The sequence below is a fragment of the Stegastes partitus genome, unplaced genomic scaffold (genome assembly GCF_000690725.1).
Source record: "Stegastes partitus isolate 25-593 unplaced genomic scaffold, Stegastes_partitus-1.0.2 Scaffold102, whole genome shotgun sequence".
Taxonomy (NCBI): Eukaryota; Metazoa; Chordata; class Actinopteri; family Pomacentridae; genus Stegastes; species Stegastes partitus.
The window spans coordinates 63,281-76,442 of record NW_007577833.1 but is presented as its reverse complement, the minus strand read 5'-3'; the positions used below and the strand labels follow the sequence as shown (position 1 = coordinate 76,442).

Genomic DNA, 13,162 nt, shown 5'->3' with positions numbered 1-13,162 from the left:
ATCTATGCAGAGGCCGAAGAGGGAGAAGAAAATAACTACAGATTCCTCCCGCTTCATTTTTCTGGAACTGCCAGATAGGCCGCTGTAGATGAATGAGATCGTGGAACATACTGAAATTACTTTACCAACACTGGTGTGAACCTGGAAGATTCTCCTACATCTACCACGCCGTGTCTTTCACCCTTTCTGTCTTATTGTTTTCCTTTTCCTACCTTTTATCAGTTTCATTTATTATTTCTCTCAAGCACTGTGCTCTTAAATGCTTTAAATTGTACAGGGCAGCCGGCTATGCAGCATAGCTACATGCAGCAATTTTGTGAAGCACACAGAACGTCTGCTATGTTTACCTTATTGCTCGCCACACCGGTGTTGTCACTCAGCTTGTGTGCCTCCCAGGTGCACAGTTTCTCAGGTGATTGATGGGCCAGTAATAGGGTCGACTTGACAGCACTATAACTACCTCAAAAATTAGGTGATGAACCTGAGGCCAGTTGTTGTTTCCAGCTTTTCTTTAAATAGATGTGATGGCATTTCATGTTCTCTAGATGCTCATTGGGTGGCAGCATGGACTAGAGGTTCACACTATTGGCCCGTGAACATGAAGGAAACGAGGCTCTATGCTGTCAACTGTCTGTTAGCAAGCATTTGTAATAGAAGGAGAAATCATATAGGCAAAATAGCACCATTTAAAGTAGTTTGATAAGATGTGATCAACCTTAGTAATGCTGAGAGGTCATTTTATGCAAATTGAATAGAATTGTATGTAGCAAAGAAAAGTGCAGATGCAGGCTTACTCTCTCTTTAGCGATCATTTTCTCCGTAACACATCAAAGCAGCATTACACCTTTTTCACACATAACAGAATTCACATTAGCCTGATGGTGACCTGTGATTCTGAAGTCTAGTCAATAATTAAATCTGAAAAAAAAAAAAGAATGTGTATCAAAGTAACATTTAAAAGTTACTTTTCATGCCTTAAATTGGCTAACATGTAACCCCACAGCATTTCCTCTTTTAGAATGTGTGGATTAATAAAGTCTCTGCCTCTCTCTTCATTCACTCCTTCTCACTCACTGCAGCTGGAGCGCATCAGCTCACCTATGACACTGTTCAAACACTGTGTTACACAATGCCAAGGTATCAGAGTGATCCAGCCATAAATGTTTGACCCAGAACTCGATTCTGAAGAAGAAAGACACAGGAAGCAACACCCTCCAAGTTAACAGAACTGATTCCTTAGGTCTATACAAAACCCTGGGGCTATGGTTAGTCTGAATGTTTGTTTTGAGTCACTGTCATCAGCACACTGCAGTTTTACAGTTAATAGATACTCTGCATCTGAGTAGTAGATGTATGCTCATCAGAACATATACAGACTGTGGGCAGAGTAACAGTGCTCTCTGAAAATCCCTCTCTCAGTCATTCACTATTGCTGTATGAAGTAGACACTGTACTTTTCTCTTTATTGAACGACGAATCAAGATTTCTGACAGTGAATGTATCCATAAAATGTGACTCAATGCATGAAGAAATGTTAGAAGACAGTACTGCACTGTAAACTCTTTAGATAATATTTTCTGTATAAAGTGCAGTGCAAGTATAGAGTGCATTTATTACACAGAATCCATGGAATCGGATGAAATGGCTGTGGGTAAATGTTAGTAAGTATGGACCATTTCAGACACAGCCACTGACTTATTTGTCCAACTTATTTATATGCAAAGGCAGTGCAACCACTCAGTGCATGTGGGCTTATGGGTAACTGAGCCGGGATTTTATGTATTCATTATTTGTCCAGTTGGCAGGAACGTCGTGTCTGTGAATGGCAGAGCAGTCACTGAATGTGTGCCATGAATTACTCTCAGTGACTGCACATTACAACAACAGCACCTACAGCGATTTCTTCAGAGCGCTCATTGTACCAGCACCCTTCCACTGTGTATATATATATATATGTATAGAGAAAGAAGGGGAGAGAGAGAGAGAGAGAGAGAGAGAGAGAATCTTATCAAGCAGTAGCTATTTCAGGCCCCGACATAAGAAAAAGGGCATTGTACCTTTCCATCACACATGCACTCATTTACACGCTTGCACACACACATGGATGGTGAGAGGAAAGTGTTTCAGTTTCAAATCTGAATGTAAAAAAACACTTTTTGCATCTACATTGCTTCTCTAAGGCTTTGATTGCCGCTTGCCCCCCTATAAATTCAGCTGGTTGTGCAGTCAGCTAAATTTAGTGTATACTTGGAGCTGTCATCACTCAGATGAGGTTTGCAGCTTACTTCAGGTTAATTATTTTTAATTTTACAGATGGGCAGCAATTAAGTCGTTGCTGTTAAAGTGTATGTCCCTGAAGAAATGCTAATCTTCCCTTTTAGCAGTTAATTTGGAGTCCCACACTACAAATAGATTAATGTCCCGTAGATAGCCAATGTGAAGTCAAAAATCTGATGCACTTTGCTGTACATGTCAGATTTATCTCATCTTAATCTTAATCTCATTAGCCTCAAGGATCACTACTAACTGTCGTAATTGCCTCCATGCAAGTGTGAAAATCCATTAGCTGCCAAAGCCTTATGCTTGTCACACTCTAAATAATGACTAGAGTCAACTTTGTCTGATCTTGTGTTGCCTATGTTGTATACAAAAAAGTTGCCTATGTGAACAAACTCGTGTTTTTCTCAGGAAGAAAGGATTGCTGCACTTGTTTGGAAAGATCTTTGAAATTCCAGGGACACACAATTATATATGATTAATAAAACAAAAAGAAAGCAATTAACCCCTTTTTGTAGTCTGGGGAAAAATAAGATTAATGAAAATCAAACTGAAGATCTGTTTTGATGAGATATGAGAGTTAAATACTGTCAAGTGGCTCTAGGAAAATTAAAAATTAAAAATTTAGATGGATCCTTAATATTAAATTCAGCAGCACAAAATATCAGTGAAAATAAAATCCCGTTCAGACCATTTGTGGCTTGATTAGAGAACTGAACCTCAGTCAGCTTTCCCACAAGTCTTTTTTCTCTCGTAAAAAGTCTTTTTTGACAGTGAATGATGTTGATTGTAATCAGATAGTAACTGTAGATCTGCCTCTGTCTCATCTGTTGGACTGTCTGTCTCTTTTTTTCTCTCTGTCTTTGTCACTTTCCAATCAATAGAAACATTGTTCAAGCTCTCCATAGAATCCAAGAAGCAAGTTGTTTCTGCCAGACAACAGTCTTTTGCATGCTGCATGCACAAGGCCTCAGAAAAAGTCACACTCTGAGAGGGATGCGTTGAAACACACAAATACATAAACACACACGCACACACTGGCAGACAAGCTGCCCACATTGTTTGTCTGTAACCTTTAATCCTTTGTTCCCAAAGAGGCAGAGAAGGTCAGACCTCATGATCTGAGCTACAAATCACTGTAATCCTTCTTCTTTGTGCTATCTTCTAAAACTGTCAGTCACTGATCAAGGGTTTCTTCACTGTGCTTGAAGGGATTAAAACAAAATTTGTTAACATCTTCAAGTCTCATACAGTGTATGTAGACACAAATGCATGGAGCAATTGTGGACTGCGGCTGATGCAGGATGCACTGGCCCTTAATGCCAAGTTTTTCATTTAGTCACAGTATGACAGCAGTAAAAATCTGCAAATGTAAAAGCCAGCATTGTCACACAGAGCGTGTGTTTAAAAGTTTTAATGATGTCAGTAGAAAGTCTCAGTGAGTGAACACCCTGCTGGTGGGACCTTTTATTGGGCCGCCATACAGACACAAAAGTGAACTATAGAGTTTGGTATTTATCTGTTCAGTGTCTTTATTGCTATTTGTTTCAGTTGCTATATAATTGAATTTTGGTGAAAAGACAGAGCAAAAAAATACACTGACTTCCAAGATCTGTCCATTTATCACATATGCATATACAGTCTGCACCACTAAACTTACAGCATTGTATTATACTAGTGTGACTAATTTGTGTTTATTTTGAGACACATACAAACTTGAGATATAATTCACAGTGCTGTGTTTTGCAGCACTATTCAGAATGAATGTGTTTCTTTGTTATCCATCCACTGTGAGATCACTTGAAGCATTCACGCTTCTTGGACATGTATATGTTTTATTGTGTCACAACATTAGCCGAGTTGCATTGAGTGTTCCTTTGTCCTCATTATGTTACACACTGACACAACAAAGGCTGCACCTTGCACTTACAGCACAGATAACATGGTGATTGAATCAATCCAAACTGTCCATTGATTCACATTGAACAGTTACATGCTTTTGTACCAAATATGATTTGGATGTGTCCTATTGACAAAAGTAAATCCTTATGCAAAAGATACGATTTTAAATTTGCAGTAAAGAGACCTTTTCTGTTGGAATCTGCAATCATATGAGCATAAGGCCAACTCAGGCCTCTAAACTAAGTAGGATTCTATCAATTAAGCACTTTAAATTACTTTAAATCGGATTGCTGCAAATATTTGGGTACAATATAGGCCACATTTAGCGCTACTGCATGTCTGAAACATCAGATTTATGGTCTTAATTTGCTGTGCCAGAAAGTGATCATCTGCCAAAAACTGATTAAGCACTTCTTGTCAAAGTGATATTGTCCAGCTTCTATATGCATACCTCTGCTTGAATCTGGATCAGTCATAACATGCAACTACACAGAACTTCATGACTGTGATAACAGCAAAAGTGTCTGTTTGTGAAACTTTAATGTTTCTTGTATCCAAATTATTGTGAACAAAAAAATGTTTCAATGCTTCGGCTGTATGTGTTGAATACCCCTGTTATGATTGTGGGGTTGAAGTGTAAAACTAAGACATTATCTCTCTTACAGTTATGACAAGGGCTGTAATCTTTACATTACGACCAGAATCTTCATGCATTATTAACATTTCAGTCACAGTATAGAGGGCTGCAGTCACTTTTTAGCAAGTGGAAAACTATTATAAGAGTTGAATTGGTCTTTAAAAGATATTTCAACAACAACTGAACAGAAAAGGCAAAATAATACAAGCCAACAAAAAAAAAGGAAACCTATTGTTCACAATCAGTTTTTGGCAAGCTATCACTTTGTGGCACAACTTTTACTGATAAAAAAGAGTTTTGGGGATATGAAATATGAAGTAAAAGAACGAATAAAATCACAGATGGTTAGAATTTTAAAAAAGCAGGTCGATGAGGAGCAGCACTCGGGCCACTAAAAGGTTAAAAGAAGGGAGGTCATTAGTAGTGTTTGGCCAGACACTGATAGGTCACTGCTTAGTGGTCTGCTCTCTGCGGCTCTCATCCGTGAAGTAGCGGGTCTCCGCCTCCAAGATGCACTGATTTGAGTTTGTTGTTCGGCCGCTCGAACAAAGCGACAGACCTGAGCGGATTCATCGGAGCTGTCAGCATGGAGGAGCTCCGTCTGTGAGCCTCTGCTGCGTCCGCGTGCGAGTGCAGTGCTGGAAGTTTGGTGACGTTGTTCGACGGAGACTCGAAGGTAAAATAAGACGCTGTTGAAACATGTCAGACTTTCGCCGGTTTTGTTTTTTTTTTTTTAAACATAAATGACGTTTACTACTTTGTTGAACCTGACAGCAGCTGCACCGTCGACTTTTATGTTTAGCTTTTAGTTTTAAACGCTTCACCTGCAGCGACGTCAGTGTTCTCGGGAAGTTCAGCAGCAGAGACGCGGCGTTGATTTACAACTTCTATGTCGACGTTTTTAAAAGTGCACTGATTAAAGAGTGTAAACAGTGTATTGATTGTCCACAGCGAACTGACGTGCTGTAATTCGGAGTGAGTGCAGCCTGTAATTTCCTGCATCGTTGTGAGCACAGAGCTCCAGTAATGCACTTGTTGTGGCTTCAGTTCCTGCTGCCTGTCTGAGACAGATGCTGCTGTGTGTGTGAAACGCTTTTATTAGGCCCAAGTGTAAAAGTACACACATATAGACAACGACTGCTCAAACAAGCTGTTAACTTTTAACGAAGCCTCCGTGCACTATAGCAAAAGTAAATGTTGGAGGCATGTTTGTGCATCAGTCGCAGGTTCGAGTCCAGGCAGCTCCTGTCTGGGTATCAGCGCTTTTAAGACCGAGACCAGTCACCATCTGATAGCTGCAGTCATTTCACAGTATGTAGCCAGATTTATCGAAGTGGAGAAAGAGGCCCCAGTATGCAAAATCTAAATTGTCATCATTTCACAATATGTTTTTTATGTCCCCTGTGTGTCTACAGTCACACAACATATGAGACATGGCCTTCCTGTTGTTTCTTTACATCCGCCAGAGAGTAGAGAGTGTGCCTCTGATTGGCAGCCTGTTGTGATGTCACAGCTCCTCTCTGCCACTCACTTCAGATCAATACATGCTTTCCATGTACTAAGCTGCAACGGTATGTGAGACATGAATTTTGTCTTCCACCCATCTCCATGAAGGACTCCTTTGCCAGATGTCTTTACAAGCCAAAATTTGCAGACTGTCTGCACTACAAGGCCACCAGTTACACATACACTAGGTAAAGAAATGATTCTTAAGACTAGACATGTCCCAAAGTTTGTTTGTTTTTTGCTGCTGATCCGACCTGAGTCATTTATTGTTTTTATCATCTTCTGATACCCAATGCCACTTTCCTAGACAGTACACACTTCAATTGTTGTAGTACTGTTTCATAGTGATTGCCTCCTTGGGTCAATTACTATGAAACAGTACTGAAACATAGTGATTGACCCAAGGAGGCAATCACTTCCATGTTGGCAAGCAAAGAGTTTTGTGGGAGTTTAGTGAGTAAAGGAGCAACGTGATAAAGACTTTTTATGAGGACAAGGGACTTGAGGCCAGAAAACAAGAGTTAACTGAGCTTTTGGTAAACTGGGATAGTATTTTTAAATCTCAGTGAAACATCTAATGCCTGCTTAATTCACTATTTCATATGTCAGTGGATATAAGCAAAAAATTGGGCATGGGTTAACGGTGAGACGAATTAGTTAAAAACATCCTGTTACTGCCCTCGATCTTAGGATTGTGCTTGAGATGTCCCTGCTGAAGACAAACACTTCTTTGGAGGTGAGACTGTGCAAGGAGATTTTTTTTTGTCAGTCACACCTTTGTGATTCATCATTTAAAGAGTTGAAATTTAAGTAGTCACTGCTAGACTTTGGAGGAGCTTTGGTTTGTACATGCTTTACATTGATGGAGCCAAAACACAGAACAATGTCCAAAGCTCTCCAGAAATCCTGTGTAATGGCTGCCCTCTGGAGCAACCACATTAACATGGCGCTACAGCCCAATCTGTAACCAGGTCTTATATCCTCTAAAAGTACAAAGTTACAGGCAGCCTTTCAGAAACAGCCACAGGAGCCCTATGTTTTTTTCTGTGTGTAATATAAAAGGCAATGTAATCATCCATGTAGCAGACCACTGTGTTCCTGTTTTAGTATGAATAGAACCACATGTGGGTCCACTTTGAAAGTCCACACTGGTACAAGCCTTACATTGGCCATACATTGGCTCGCTCCACTCCTTCCGTTGACCCTTTTCAAAACCCCCTTCACCACGGGAAACTCGATATCCTCCAGATTAAGTAGAAAGGCAGCCTTGCATTTTTTTTTTTATTACTTGGGCTGAATTAGCCATTTTCATGACAGCGCTCACCTCTCTGCGCACAATGTTTTATGTTACAATTCTCCTCACCACCATTTTGAAAAAAACACTGTCACTGTATTCTTCGCTAAGGTATATAATTTTTTTCATTTAACACACCACTCTGTACTGCAGAATGGTCCAGCTAACAGCTTGCTAAACTGAGTAGATGCTGTGTCCCTGCAGTGAAAGAGTTGTGGGCAGCAGCAGATCCGTTAGATTTAAACCTACAGACACTAAAACCGCTCATTCGGAACAGGACTCAAGCCATGTGTAATAATGGCATGGCAGAATTAACAATCTGTTGAGCATTTTGAGCTGAAACTTAAAATACACATTCTGGGGAAATGTGCGATTTACATTAACTTGTTAAAAATGTGTGTGAGATGAGACCTTTAAGTTTTCAACTACTTTTTATATTGTTTCATTCATAGTTTATTTTATTATTTAAGTTATAAACTCCTATACTGATAAAATGTCTTTTTACAAGACTTCAGGTTTCACTGGAAGAAGTATCTCATTTTACCGTGTTCATGTGGCCATATCTAACCCACCTACATAATGGTTCCTCTTGTTGTGAGGGTTAGGTTGAAGCAAACAAACTTTGTGGGGGCTGACCAAGAGGTGGCATTGCAAAGGAGATCATAAATGAAAAGGGGGCTGAATCGCTACACAGTGAAAACACGCTGTAACGTGCTTCCAGCAGTTTTGATTCACTGAAACTACAATGTTTAGTCCAACAGCTGTGGTATCTCTACTTGATTTTGTTCAAGGAAAGTTCAACCCATTTAGTAATTCATGTTAATCTTTGTGTGCAGGAAGGTGGCCTGTGAGTGACAGTTACACATATTTTCTTTTTTGTCTGGGGATGTACTGCTGCTTCTTCCGGGGACACTAGAGGTGTCTTTGGAAGCTGGTCACTGCATTTTAAGGTAATAGCCTGAAGCAGATAGCAGATGTATTGTAGAACGTGTATGCTGCATGTCGACTAATGGCTGTCGTCGTAAGGTAGTGAAGGAAAATGTTTATAGTTTGGTGACTACAGTGAAGACGATGAAGTATGGGACTTTAACAGACAGATCCTTGGTTGGTTGGCTTTACAATGTGACCGTGACTGTCCAGCTGTTCGCGAGGACGTCTGCTGCGTTGTGCACATGCAGCACAGCATGTAAGGAGAAAAACTCTTCAGGGGGCCGAAAGCTGAGTGAGCAGTTTATTCCCAAGTGTCACAGCAGGATTTTGTTCAGTGTGTCTGTGTGTGTGTATGTACATCTTTGCAGGTGCCTTATTATTTGCTTTCTCAGGCATAATAACTTGAATTTATAGCCTGTGTTTTCATTTAATACAGTACTGACTTTTGAAGCTGTGAGAGAAACTATGATGGTGTTCATCAAAGAAACAGTTCAGACTGGCTTCCTCACTAAACTCAAATGAGAAGATTGTCTCAATTTCCTTTCAGCCTCACCTCAAAGCCCTGTGATTTGTTTATCAAAGCTTAGCACAAACAGTGGAAACTTTTTAACAACCTACTTATTTATTGTACACAGAAATTATTAACACGTGTATCACCTCCAGAAGTGAAACTGTTAAGACACAGTTACAGTTGGTATTACCTTCCAACCAGCAGAGAGACTGCGATATCTTAACAACTTGTCTTCACAGTGGAGTTGCCACCTTTGCACAACTTTGCACACCTTTCCACATCCAAAAAAACACTTGAATGTGCTACTAATTAGTAATAAGGATCACTAATATTTTGTTTATAATGAAGAAACCTTTATCTCACTCAGCAAAACAACAACATCCACCCATCACGAGCAGTTAGCCGCTTAATTCTCAGCAAACGTTGCTTTAGCCAGCTCTTTCAGAATGAGAGCACTTTAAATGCTTCTCACACTCTCATGTCTCCCAGCTTCCGACAGCCTCTCTTCTCTCAGCTGTTTGTGGTTGTCAGGCCTGGGAAAGTGCTGCTTAACCCCACAGGAAATGACAGTTGGTATACAGACAGTGCTGTTGCTTGCAGTTGTGTTTACTTCAGGAGTTTAGAGGGTTTTTTTGACATTGTTGATAATGTAGGGTTTTTTTTTTAGCTTGACTTATCAAAGAGTACTTACAATCTGTGATTAGTTTCGTGTACTGTGACATAGTTGTGACTTTTACAGTCCACACAGCCCACTTCAATATGTTGCTTCAGTGTTTATGGTCGAGATGCAGTGGCACGTTTTTCTCCATCCTGGTAAACAGGTTCAGGTATTTATAGTATGTACTGCATGAGGTAACCTAGACTAATTTGAATGTAGTTCAGGTTATCAGGTTGTTGCTATGAAGTGCCTCACTTCTATAGAATATGAGTTTGTGATCTGGCTTCTTTGCTGTTAAATATTGTGTGGTTTATATGTGTATTTTTATGAGAAGCAATATCAGTTTAAAGGGCTTTTTCTGATCCTTGTGGCTTTTGCTGGACAAAAGAAAAGGTATAAGAATAATCATTAAAAACTGATTTCAGTGTTCTTGTTGTCCTGAGGCTATAAAGGGATGTACTTGGAGTACCTGACTAGGAAAACTAAACACATCAATTCATATAAAAGCGTAAAATAATAATAGCAATCTGCCTGCGGCCAAAGCAATTTAGGGGATTTGCCGTAAATTAGGAAGTTATAAGTTGAATTTGTTAGTATTGTTTGTGGGCGAGGATCTGAAAAGTCACAGGTCTTGTCCTGTTGTATCTGCTTGAGCTCCAAAAGCAATGTTACCTGCTGAATTTTATTTCTTTAAATGTATTAGACTTCATTTAAAAGTGGATGTTCTAATGACAAGTACTTTGGTACTTTACAGTATTGTTCAGGATGTAATGTACCAGCAAGGATGGGTCTGATTTGTTCAGACCCTCCCGACTAGATCATAATTTGAGTAGTTTTGGAGGACATGTTGCATACAGTTTCAGCACAACCAGATTGAACTCTGGCAACACAAACACATCATTCTCACTAACAAAACCAAATGTAAGAGGCAGTATAGCATGACAGATCCAAATTGAAAGTCTTGTCAGTGCTTCATTAGCTGACATTGTTTAATGGCTTGTAATTATTGTCACAAAACTGAAGCATAATAGCCTGAATCGGACCTCATTCAGACCAATCTCTGTCATTATTTAGGTTAAAACACTGTTAAAAAACAACTGTTTGTATGTTTGGTGGCTTAAATGCAAAATCCAAAGCTTCCAGTTGGATTTCCCTTGATCTCAATAAATACATTTTTGTACATCCATCTATTCATCCATCCATTTCCTCTGCTATTCTGGGGTTGGGTCACAGTGGCAGCAGGGGGTTCCCTTGCTCTCAGGCTAGATGAGTTATGTAACCCCTCCAGCAAGTTTGGGTCTACCTTGGAGTCTCTTACAAGTTTGCAGGGTGAGGAAAACCTCCAAGAAAAGATGTACAGGGGGCATCATATTTAGATGCCTTAACCACCTCAGCTGGCTCCTTGTAATGTGAAAGAGCAGTGATTGCGGCTCCTTTCAGTTGTTTGAACTCATCACCCTATCGGTAAGGCTTAGCCCAGCCACACTTTGTTGGAAACTTATACCACCCACTTGTATTCGCGACCTCATTTTTTCAGTCACTACCAAGACCTTGTGACCATAGAGGTGGATTGCAGTGTAGACTCACTGGTAAACTGAAAACTTTGCCTTCTGGCTCAGCTTTCTTGTCAACATGAAGGTCTGGTACAATTACTGCTGATGCTGCCCCAATCTGTCTGTCCATCTCGTCATTCGTGAACAAGGTCCCAAGATACGTAAATGTATTTTATTGGGGCAGCTACTAACCTCAGGGTGCAATCCTCTGGTTTCTGACAGAGAACTGTGGCCTCAGACTTGAAGGTACTCCCTCTCATTCCAGCACCTAGCCCTCAGCTGCAAACTGCACTAGTGCTCACTGATGATCATGGTCTTTTGCTGATGACAGAACCACGACATCTCTAAAACGCAGAGATGCGACTCTGAGGTACCTAGACTGGACACCCCCTTTACCTTGACCGAGCAAACACGGAGAGTGTTTTTGCATTTTTGAAGAAAAATGGATGTTTATTTATAGTAACCTTGCATTTATTAAAGCGTCTTAAGGCTGATACTGATCACCTTGCAAAAGCTGCTGCCTTCCCTCATGTCTGTCTCTCAAGTTGTGTCCCTAACTGGACACATATCCCTAAAACACATTCTTATACTGCTTTAGTCACTTGCTCCACTAACTTGTGGTATTCTCCTTTATCTTTGCTTTGTTCTGTTTATCTGAAAAAAACATTCCCTGAAAATTCATTGAGCGTCTATGCCAATTAGTGAGCCAGTGTGTCTGATTTGGTGAGCTTCGGTTTAGTAATGATGTGACTTGCTGTGTGGAAAACCAGAGCTTATAGTAGGTTAGAGATACGAAATTTAGTATCAGTCTGCAACTCTATGACCTAGTTTTTATCTCACATTCACTCAAAACAGATTTTGGTAAGGTCCAATCAGCACTAGTCAATCCCACCATACCTAGTGGTAAAATTGGATACTTTTGAATCAGAATGTACTCATTGAGTCTGAGATTGTTTTGATTGGCCTGAATTTGTCTAAACCTCCTTTCATCTCACTTGTGACTCACAATTAGCTATGATGCATCTTTTCCACATCCTCACATAATACTACATACTATACTTCATCAAAGAGCTGTGCCTGTTTCCATAGTGTATCAAGGCTATTTTTAGAAGGCAGGGTGTCTAAATAAGAGATGAAAGCATGGGTTTTGATCAGTACAGCAAGTCTCTCAAGAGAAGGAGGAGGCAGCCCTCTTTTTTTTTTTTTTTGATGAGAACTGTGGGACATAGGATTGCTTGCCAGCTCTGATTAAGAAGGTTCTACTTTGGTTAGCTGCATGTTAAAGTTTGTTGTGAGAAGGCCTTGGGATAGTCTTTTAGCTTTGAAGCCGTTAATGTAACATTTAGGTTTGTAATGAATGGCTCATGACTGAAAATAATCCTCCCACTTTATTTATATTTACAATAAAGTCATTTTACAGTAAATGGTTGCACTTCCTGGTGAATGGTGTAAAACCAGAGTTTGGGCTTTGTTAAGAAAGAGAGAGGTTTTATTTGAGCATGTCATTTGCAGGACAATGTGTCCCTTCTTTACAGTGAGAAAGCGTGCTGTGCTGGAGTCGGATTTGTACAGTAGATTAGTGTAGGGAAGGGAAAAGGTAAAATGAGGTGATTTTGTTACGTGACCAGAGTTCATAATCTCATCATACCTTCAGCATGGATGTAATATTTACCCATCACCCAACTAGATTTAGCGTTCTAAAGTACTGCGAGTCTGGTCAGTTTTCTACCTGAGTGAGTAATTGCTCAATGATGCATTTGGGGAGTAGATTGTTTAGTATGGGTACAGCGTCTTAACACATCAGTAACATCATGCCTGAGACGGGCATTACGCAGAGGAAGAGTATAAATATTTTATGTGAATATATTATTTCATCTTATTTGTTTGCCCTTTT

At 39.9% G+C, this 13,162-nt stretch overlaps 1 long non-coding RNA gene across 1 annotated transcript in view; it reads left to right on the top strand.

The window, feature by feature from the left end:
* The first annotated feature begins 5,399 nt into the window (after positions 1-5,399).
* The window catches only part of LOC103354276 (uncharacterized), a 45,518-nt gene continuing 37,755 nt past the window's right edge, over positions 5,400-13,162 (top strand). The window contains exon 1 of the long non-coding RNA XR_520039.1: positions 5,400-5,492. This is a non-coding gene — a long non-coding RNA (uncharacterized LOC103354276). The remainder of the gene's footprint in view (positions 5,493-13,162) is intronic.